The 11144-nt window shown below is 38.8% G+C and overlaps 1 protein-coding gene across 1 annotated transcript in view; it reads left to right on the top strand.

Annotated features, from left to right (window-relative positions):
• Positions 1–213: 213 nt before the first annotated feature.
• LOC140342941 (uncharacterized) overlaps positions 214–11144 on the top strand; it is a 246050-nt gene continuing 235119 nt past the window's right edge. Inside the window, exon 1 of the mRNA XM_072429314.1 lies at positions 214–586. The gene's annotated coding sequence lies outside the window, so the exon portion shown is untranslated. The remainder of the gene's footprint in view (positions 587–11144) is intronic.

Here is an 11144-nt window from a genome sequence, read left to right as displayed (position 1 = left end):
GAAAAGTCATCTTGTTGAAAACAATGACCGACAGTAGCCGTTGTGTGACCAGCTTGAATTGTAGAAAAAACAAAGAGCATGGGCTCATTCTTCTGGCAGGAAGTTTTGACTGTGCAGTTGGAGATTCCTGATTAGGTTCTGATGACAAACTCTGTGCTGAGCATTGGGGAGGTGAGAGAAAACTGAGAGCACACGGAGTACACTGTGTGTGATCTCACAGCAGCCCTGCCCTTAGCAGTTCATGTCAGCCGGCTGTGCCCTCCACACCCGGTGCTCATCCCAGCCAAGGGCAGCCGCTGTACCAGACAGGGGGAATCGGGGTTCCCCAGTCCTCAGTTACCGGCGCACGGAACACGTGTGGATTCTCTGGATAATCATAGAGCTCCCAGTCACCTGGACTCATTTCTTCCTATTACCTGAGGAATTATTGACATCGCTTCCAGTTGAGGATTACTGTCCGGGTGGGATTGGGAAGTTTTTGTGTTACGATTGGAGTGTACGATGGCCATTTTTTTGAGGCTGCAGTAATATAACATGTGGTGACTGACAGGAAACATGCTTGGATTTACCGGCTGACATACATAAGGTAATGTGTTTGTGTGTCGGGGCAGATCGGTGTGCCAAATTGTAGGAATTCTGGCATGCCCTGGTGCCCTGTACCTGGCTGTACATGGCTACAATCTACATTCCTGGGGCTGAAATCCATCAGTTTTGTTACATGGCAGCATGGAGGGGGAGCTCTGTATAGACCAGGGCTTACTTTTTGTCAGATGAATTTACAGGTCCTGAGTAACTTTCTTTTTAACGGAGCCGTCAAATGTTGGATAAAGTTTGTGCGTGTATATGTGTGTTTATATATTCATCCAGACCACAGAATATAAGTTTTTCCTTTTGTTAATATTGACAGGTTTGCAGGAGTTTAGTTTTGAAGATATTTCTAGATTTTTGTATCTACCAAGGTTTTAACATGCTCATTATCTCTATTTTGAAGACCATTTCATTCAGTTTTTCCCATCTACTATGTTAACTTGTTATCTGTTAAAAAATACCTTTTAAGGAAAATTATCCTCTACATCCTGACCATAAGCCCTCCTTACAATTATTCTTATTATTATTATTACTACTAATAATAATAATAAACAGGATTTATATGGCACCAACCTGTTAAGCAGTGCTGTATTAAATAGGGGTAGCAAATGACAGATACAGACAGTCACACAGGAGGAGGACCCTGCCCAGAGGAGCAATACTAAACTTTTTGAAAAAAAGACCTGAGATAACTTGTTCTGCACAGAATACTGGTCTAGGGTCCAATGGAGACTAGGGACCTGAAAAACTGCCAAGGCATTGGTCACGTGATCTGCAGCGTTTAGTACACTGAAATTCAGGTGATACTAGAAGATCAGGAGCTTTCCTTTCATTTCAGCTGAGATAATGAGATGGGCAACACATTTGGCCATTCAACTGAAGTTTTTTGGTTGAATAGTATGATCATTCATTTGTATGATTTTTTTTTTTTTTTGTAAGGGCTCCATATGGTCAAGTTAGTACTTATTTAGGCCAATATTTTACAATATTTTAAATTGAAATATACAAAAACATGGCAGAGAGTCTCAGTTTTGCTTTTACATACTCTGTAACCATTGTTTAAAATGAATTGAATATGTGACATGCTGTATTTTGTAATATGATGTTCACACTTTCTCTGAATCATCATCCTTGCAGTTTATGTGGTCGGGTGGCAAAATGGCAATTTCTGTCCAAATTTCCTACCCTGCTATGGGGTAATGCAGAACTCCCAAAATGCATTGTGAATTTTCACTGCTGGGGTATTACTGACAACCAACAAAAAAGCAAAACAGAAACCAGTAAGTCCTGCATTTTTGAACTTTGTTAACCTGCACAAACACTGCACATTTTGGCACTGTTTGGTACTCGGGTTAAAAAGCTTCCAGGGCTGTGAGGTGGCTTCACACCCTAGTACCCTCATTTCTTTTCTCTGGATTTTGAAACTCAGAAGCAAGTTAAAATCATGTAGTCTTTGAGGTGTTCTAAGTTGAAATACCTTTGCTTTGAGTTTTGGATACATTTTGGATTCCATTTGAGTACTCAATGACTTTTTTATTTTAGTTTTGCAGTCATAATGATGTTTTATTAAAAAAAAATCACAACAAATCAGATGCCATTAAAAGTCCATTTAGAAGTTAGAACTCCGTAATTTCTTCAGTTTAGGTACTGAATTGTGGTGCATTTTTTTTTTTTTTTTGGTTGAACAATTAATTCTTTGTTGTGCTGAAGTTTATAAGGTTTCCACTGTGCTGTGTGTATTGACAGAAGAATATAGATTTGGGGAAGTTAGGCTAAATTTAGACCTGCAGTGAGCTGCAGTGGTGAATGGGAATGGTTGATTATGGTGTGGTTCACAAATGAATTATGCCATGTTTGGCCACATTGTTGTGGCCTGAAGATCTGCACCGCAGCCAAAGCCACATGCTAATCTAGTTGGCTGTTGTGTGGTTTGCCTCTCCCAGCAACACAACAGCAGTTTCCTGTGCAATCAGGAACTGTCATCTGTGCGGTTTTACACTGCAGGTCCAAAAAAGCCCTTAGGAAGGACTGGCAACATTTGTACATAGCATATATATGCTATTGGATAATGAACAAATAGCAGCATGTGGACAAGGTTATCTCTCTCCCATAAGCGTATTTTCAGTCTAGAGTGACATGGTTGGTTGTGTAAAGCAATTGAGGCTTGCTAGGCTCAGTGTGCTAACCTCCCCACCACCACTTTGGTTCTGGTTGTGCTTAAAATGATTAAATAAAAAAAAATGTAGCCATGCACAGCATACATACACAGGCATGATTTATTAATTAGAATGATTGTAGGAAATCTGCCCCATGTGACGTTTATAACTGTATTATCCTAAATTAGTAAATATAATAAAAATAAAAGCTTAAATAAATACATGTGGCCTGTTTTACCCATCTGAGGATCTTTATTGCCAGCAGTGGTTTCCTTGATGTCCCTTTGATGGGACCAGGAAGCTCACAGTGATGGATGTGATAAACCAAGGTGACAATGACATGTTTGATAGATTCTGATCTCAGTTTTGGGTAATGGTATAGAAAAGGCTGATAAGCAGTTTATATCCATGATTATACATCAATCTTGTGGACATAATGGTTCTCAACTGCATTTAGTTCAATAGAGGTTGGGAGGGTGGCTGAGCCTGCAGTACACTGCTGCAGTCAAACATTTGTTTGAAATAGAACTAAAAGAAGATGCATTTAAAATTAGGTGGACATATTTTTTAAAAGAAGGCTATAGCTCTGCTTTAAGTATGAGTCACAAAATGCAAAGTTACTTAGCTGACATCATTCTGTCCTTGGCTACCACTCATATTGGTCTTTTCCTGTGTGCAGCAGAACAATAAGATATGTCAGGAAGTGGAAGTTCAGTGTATATGGACAATAGTGTTAACTCACAAAAGCTTAAAGCATCAACCTGCGAATTTAGTTATTCGACTATCAAAATTTTTTTTACATCCTCTGAGATCTGCGTTAGTTAACAATGTCACTATGATGCACTAATGTTTCTCAATATGGTATGTTTTGGCAAGTAACTAATAATTGGGTAATTTTAGTGCAGCAATTCTGGAGACTACAGTGCTAAATTACATAGCCTAAGCACATTCTGTCATTGGCACCATGTGTAGTACTTATTTTGCTATTGTTCAACTAATTAGGCTCTTGTATGCACAGACACCTGCAGTCCTTGCCTATAGAGTACCTAGCACTTGCTTAGGAGCAAGAGGAGACCCCTTGAAAGAATGACAATGTGGTGGGCAGGGTTATGATACAGATTTAGAACTTTGGGAGCAAATTGTGTTATAGCAAGGGGTAAAACTGGGCAGGTGAGGGGGAGAGAAATTGCTGCCCAAGGAACAGACAGGTATATTGCTTCCCATTTTGTATTATGTTTTTATTATTACACATTCTTTTACATTTATTATTACACATTCTTTTACATTTTCTGAAAAAGTAAAAAGCACATTCCCCCCCCCCCCCAAAAAAAAAAACCCTAAAGCAAATTAGCATGTGAATTTTGTATATACATATAATACTGGGTACAACACACACCTTTCTGTAATTTATTGTAACACAATATTCCTCAGTTTGTAGGTAGCTGTGAGTTTTGGTTTAGCAGCCAAAAAATCAAACTAACCTTGCTGCACAGACAGCACAACAATTTACAGACAGACATTCTCCTCCTCTGATCCTGTAGTTGGCTCATTGCCTCACTCAGATGTCTGCACAGAGCTTGAGGGCATATTACAGATAGCTTGTTGCATGGAATGTGGCTGTGGCTGGTTCGAAAACTAACATCTCAAACTGCAAAACTCTGCCACATGCATGTATGCAAACCATACCAATGAACTTCACTTCTTTGTTCCCACCTAAAGTGTCTTCTCATATCTAATCCATGCAAGTTTTTAGTCCCCCAAGTTCTTATGTTTTAATTTTACATCAAAACCCCTAACATAATAATATATCAGTTGGAATTCCTTTATGTCATAGCTTTAATAGAAAGCTAGTAGCTGGGACTGATAAAAACATTGTATTTCCATTCTGGCACTGCCATATAGGTATACACTTTTGGCAGTAAAAAGGGTGAAGGGATAAAATATTGTGAAATGTGTGTGTGTATTGAAAAGATGTGCTGCATGTTTGTTTTTTAAATTTGTCCTGACAAAATAAGACAAGATTTTTGGTATGAACCAAGGCTAGTTCACTGTTTGAAAACATTTCCTTGTAGGGTGGCATGGATGGCAGTGGCAAGCACTCTTGTCTTTTCAGTTCTGGGTCCTAGGTTTGGATCCTGGCCAGGCCACTATGTGCAATGAGTTTGCATGTTTTTCCCAAGTTTGTGTTGGCTTCCTTTGGGCAGATGGATGCAATATGAATTCATACTACTACTACTAATATTATTAAATATAATAATAATAAAATAGAAGAAAACTAAAAAAAATGTCTGGAATATGTCTGAGATAAAAAAAAATGGTTGGGACTATATAAGCACTATTGAGCATTAGATCCATCCAACCTATGATAGGCTGCATTTTGAAGACCAGCAGTTACTACATATTTTTAAATAGAAACTTCTTCTTCCCTAGTGTAACTTAGTTACAGAGTATGTAAGTTTAGTGGAACTAAACTTAAAAACTTTTTAAGGTTTCCTGCCTGATTGCAATTTTTATTTTACCTATTCTGGCCATGCTCCATTGTGGGCACTGCCAGCTTCTTCTGCTCCTTTTCTGGAAACTGAAACTTCAGGCATATTGATTGGCCAGGCCAGCATGACGTTGACACGTATTAATTTTTTTCCAAGCAGCCCTGGGGGATGCGCGGCTCATCCCCACAACCTACACTAAGTTGCACATGCATAGGTCAATGCTCTACAAAAAGAAGATTATAAAAAAGCAGGCAAGTATGTTTTCCTGTCTGCTCACACTTTTTGTGTTCTGCTTTAATAGGAAAGCCAAGCTTGTGAGGTCTTCCTATCCAAGGGCACTTTGGAACTTTCTGCATCTATCCTGAAGTGCACCTTGGCATTTTCCATCTCAATACAAACAAATATAGTACTTAGACACATTGATATCATATAGGGCTCTATTTATAAAACAGGGTATCAGATTTATTCCCACCATTGTTTGAGGGCTTGTCAGATTCCCTGTAATATAAATAGAGCCCAAAGTTTATAGTGGGGTAACCTATATAGGAGTATGAATTGTGTCAATAACCTCTTTTCACAACAGATCTGCTTTTATTCAACTTGAGCTTAGTTTGGTAATAAACCAACAAACAGAAAGGGAAAAAATGTTAATGGTAATATTTTTTTAGTATTACAAGAACAGTAATGATATCATTTCTGCGATTATCATTATTACTTGTGTACATAATCAGAATATTTTTCCTAAAGCACGTTAGCATGTTTCTAAGTATTTTGTTCCACAAGCCAAAACCTGTTATAAACTTTCATTTTTTAAACCTGATTTTACCAGTCACATTCCTGAGTTAATGTTTGAAGTATTATAGAAAGTGAACCAATCAATAGTTTAAATTTATTCCCTTTTTTAAACATTTCATTTTTTTCTTTATTAACATTGAGGATGCAATGTAGAATTTTTATCCCTATGGTCATTCGGTTATTTTATGAAATATGTGATTTCATAAATCTGTATGTTTAATAAAGTAAGGAAACTATACAAAAATAAATGCTCTATAAACCCCCACCATTTTCTTCCATGCACTTCAGAAACCTCTTAAATTCATCTAAAGTGTTCTAAACCTCCTTTTTATCTTGTGCTGCCAAATCAACAAATGGCATTCTAATCTGCTTAGGCTTAAGCTGCGTACACACTTCCAATTTTTATCGTTGGAAATGAACGACGAACGAACGACGAACCATCGATTGGGCAAAAATCGTTCGTAAAAAATGTAATCAACGACGCCGACGAACGAGGATAGTCGTTGGAAATGAACGACCGGACCGGCGGATCGGATTGGACGACGATCGTTGACCATCCTTTAATTGTGCTTCACTTTGCACTCTTTTCACTCTATTCTGTGTATACTGTTACATTTGTCAGTGTACTGTTGCATGATCACATTATCACATGTATGCAGGGATGTATGTACTTCCTGTACTTGCAGAAATCACTGCCCAGGGTTACAATTTGCATTTCTACCAACTGCTAAAACGCTTGTAGAATCGCGGTAAAACGCGGATAAACGCGGCATAGACATTTTTCAGCTTTTTCCAGCATTTAAAAAAAAGTTTTAAAACGTTAAAATAAGTGCATAAAAACGCTTATAAACGCAGTAGGAACGTTTACATGCCTTTTTACAAAACGTCCATGTAGACCCAGCCTTAGGCACAGTGCAAGGAGACTGCGGTTCCTGCCCATGACAATCAATGGGGTCACTCAATGTGTACATTAGGGAATGTTGGTAATATACACGGCGGGGAAGGTTCTTATTGGCTAATGGCTGTAAGGAGAATGCTCTTCTTCTCCTGTAACTCCTTACAGTAAATAGTAATAAACTGGAAAATTGTCACTGTCCTGACATCCACTTCTTCTTCTTCTCCAACTTCCACTGCACTGATACTGAAGAGGGGTGGTGAAGGTGCAAGAGGCTTTCTGTTTTTTTTTTTTAAAGATTGTTTTTTTTGCTCTTTTTTGTTGCCTAAATATTGGAAGCTTACTTGCCAGAAATGGAAGAAAAGCAGATCAAATAAAAGTTCTGCTTTAAAATAAAACTTCAGCTCCTGGAATGCATCCATTCTTGTTTGTAATTTATTGTCCTAATAAGTGAAATGCCCTTTTATGTACTATCTTAATTACATTGTTATTAAACAGGTTTTATATAGCCCCAACATTTGACTCAGCGCTGTACATTAAATAGGGGTTGCAAATAACAGAAAGATACAGACAGGGACACAGGAGGAGGAGAGGACCCTGGCCAGAAGAGTTTACAATCTAGGACAGCACGGGCAAACTACAGCCCGCGGGCCATACGCGGCCCAATGGGGATGTTTCTGTGGCCCTTTGGGTGTTCCACAGCTCTGACCAGTGCCACCCCAAGCAGGGTTAGAAGAAGGACCCCGCCGGGGGGGGCGTACTGGCCAGAGCCGCGGAACACGTCCCTGGATCTGAGCCTGCGATAGGAGAGTGGGTGGGTTGTGTCCCTGCACACAACCCGCCCACTCTCTCATCACAGGCTCAGATCTGCGATAAGAGAGTGGGTGGGGTTATGCCATCATGACATCATGTTCAGGGGCGTCATGATGGCATAACCCCACCCACTTTACCATCGACCTGGACCCTCTGGCAAATTTTTTTTCAGATTGTGCCCCCTAACTAAAAAAGTTTGCCAACCCCTGATCTAGGATGTGGTGGAAGTATCACACAATAGAAGAGAATCTTACAGAAAAGATCTCCACTACTATTTCAATGACAACTGTGAAATTTTCCCTAACTCTTATGCCACTGACAATAGTCACTATGACCGATACTGTACGGGCCTCCACTGGGGACACAGCCAACAGGTAAATTTTGACATACTGCATAAATTGTTCTGCATTTCATCCCAAGCTATAAAAAGTGTTTTTGGCTGGTAATAAGTAGTGTAGTTCCAAATAGCAGAGCTGCGCTTTTGCATCAAAATACTTCCAGTCAATCTATCTCAATATATAGTACAAAAAACATATCATGACTTTGGTGCAGTCTTCCTATCAGATGTATCAGGGCCATATCTACTTAGCAATTTTTTTAAAGAATACAGCCTACTCACTATGTAAGAAGTAGGGCACTCCCTTCAGTATTTTGGAAAAAAAAACATTGTTTTGCTGGGCGAAAAGTTCCCTGTGGAAAGCTTGGAATACCTTTTTTAGAACACATGTTTCTTTCACTGAAATAATCTTACAATATAAAATTACATCATTTATACATGATATATGGAGCCTAAAGCAAAGGTCTATTCTGGTGTCAACATGAGGCTACGTGCAGCCCATTTGCACGTATTGTGTAGCCCTCCAGAGCCCTATGAGCAGTAGTCTGTGTTTTAGTACAAGCTGTTATGAGAAAAACTATGGTTAGATACTATGGTATAAATGGTTTGATTTATTCATTTCATACCATTTTACTTTTTCTTTGTGCTGTCCATTCCTTTGCATCCCTGTCTTTTTATGTTTTTTTCCCTTAGATCTTTGATAATAGAACTTGCTAAGATATGAATCAAATCAATCAAGTTATTTTAAGGGGGCCTTTGGAAGCACTAGTATGAAAAATAGATGTTATAGAAGTTATCTCTAGTAGTTAAAAGGAAAAGTTTCTGGGTTTCTCCTAAAGCATGTACTTAGTCCACAACAACTTTACTATACAGTCTCTGAACATATCCCTTAGCATACCTCTAATGCAGGCATGCCCAAGGTCTGGCTCAGTGGCCAATTATTATTATTATTATTATTAATAAACAGGATTTATATAGCGCCAACATATTACGCAGCGCTGTACAATAAATAGGGATTGCAAATGACAGACTAATACAGACAGTGATACAGGAGGAGAGGACCCTGCCCCGAAGAGCTTACAATCTAGTAGGTGAGGGAATTTCACACACAATAGGATGGGAAATATGTAGTGGTGGTGTGTAGTGGTAGTTTCAATTGACAGAAGACGGGTAGGCAAGTTTGAAAAAATGGGTTTTGAGCGCTCTTTTAAATGAGCAGAGAGTAGGAGCGAGCTGAATAGGACGAGGAAGACCATTCCAGAGAGTTGGAGCAGCTCTAGAGATGTCTTGTAACCGTGCGTGTGATGAGGTTATGAGTGAGGAAGTCAGTAGTAGGTCATTGGAGGAGCGGAGAGAGCGGCAGGGGGAGTATTTTTTAACCATGTCAGAAATGTAAGTGGGACAATACCTGTGTAGGGATTTGAAGGCAATTGCGGCCTGTTTTCAGATTTCCATTGGTCCGCAGCCTCTGTCATAAAATCAATAATATGTGGCCCACCAGCACTGTTGACCACAGCATAAAATACTTGCATACAGAAAAACTATTTTATATTTCATTAGATTTGCAATTACATTGGGGAACGCATTTTTTGTTGAGTCAGATCTTACAGTTGGTTTTTACTAATTTTTGGGTGGTGAATCCAGAAATGACCCAGTTTTTTGCTATCACATCCAGTTTTACGATACAGGGTACCCACCATTTTTGTCAAAAAACATACAAATTTTACATACAATGATGAAATAATGAAATAATAACTTGAATGTACTGTTTATTTAAATTTTCTTTTGTTCATACAAAGGATTTATGGTTACTCTATGACATTTTTTTACAGTGAAATATTTGAAAATAAATTAGGTAAGCTCTTAAAATAAAAATTTACACTTATAGGTTTTCCTGGAGTGTTTAGTGTTAGGGCAATCCCGCTGGATGCTCCAACAATAGTCAGCCATCATTTGTACATCCCATCTACCCTGATGTCGCCCTTCCATGACCTTCAAATCTTGGTGGAATCCTTCACCTTGCTCATTACTGACTGTACCAAGGTTTCCCGGGAAGTTAGAAAGATGGCTATGCAGAAAATGCTCCAAGAGTTTCTGGACAATTTCTGTGTAATTATTTGCTCATTTGTTTCCAAAAAAGTCCTTGACAATGGCTTTGAATGATAACCAAGCATTCTTTTTGACGTCTGACATTGTCCTGATGAAACGTTCATCTTTGATGAGCTGCCGAATCTATAGACCATCAAACACACCGGCCTTTATTTTTTCAAATGACAGGCTAGGAAATGCCAAAATGAGTTTATTGAAACAGTCTCCTTCAGTTAGCAAAGCTTTAACGAACTTCTTCATCAGACCCAGTTTCATGTGCAGCGGCGGGAATATATTATTCTTTCTATCAACAATTGGCTCATGTAGAATGTTTGGATCACCTGGTTTTAGGGCAGATCTTGGAGGCCGATTCCTCTTGCAATTTCTCTAGGAATTCTGAAGCCTTCTTCAATTGTCCCAAATCATGTGCCAAATCACTCAACTCATGCTGATCAAATCCCTTATGAACTGAGTCCTTTTCAATTTCAAACTCTTCATTGTTGTCACCTAGTTCATCAACATAATCATGTTCTTCAAGAGAGGGTAGTGTAACGAAAACCGGCACTGGGATTTCAACTGAATAAGCCACTTGGTGTATAGCTGATGGTAGACTAGGATACTCTATGTTACATTTATTTTTTCTTGTCATATCCTGAAGTTTTCAATTTACAAAAATAACAGTCACTGAAATGATCTCCTGGCTCTCGCCAAACCATAGGTATACCAAAAGGCATCTTATCACGTGTTCCCTTTGTCCACATCTGTAAACCCTCGACACATTGTTTGCACACCTTATGCGGGGCCCAAGACTTATCTTGATCACCAAGTTCAACTTTGAGATATGCCAAATATATGCCAAGTGTCTGACATCTTCTTTTACAAGTCTACAGCCCGTATGTCAAGTAAGCTGACCATTGATCTATCTGCTCAATATTTCTTAATGATAAGACCTGAATTGGATTATTCAGGACTCATTCCTGCAG

The sequence above is a fragment of the Pyxicephalus adspersus genome, chromosome Z (assembly GCF_032062135.1).
Source record: "Pyxicephalus adspersus chromosome Z, UCB_Pads_2.0, whole genome shotgun sequence".
NCBI lineage: Eukaryota > Metazoa > Chordata > Amphibia > Anura > Pyxicephalidae > Pyxicephalus > Pyxicephalus adspersus.
Note: the sequence above shows the minus strand (reverse complement) of the source record. Positions and strands in the feature narration are given on the sequence as shown.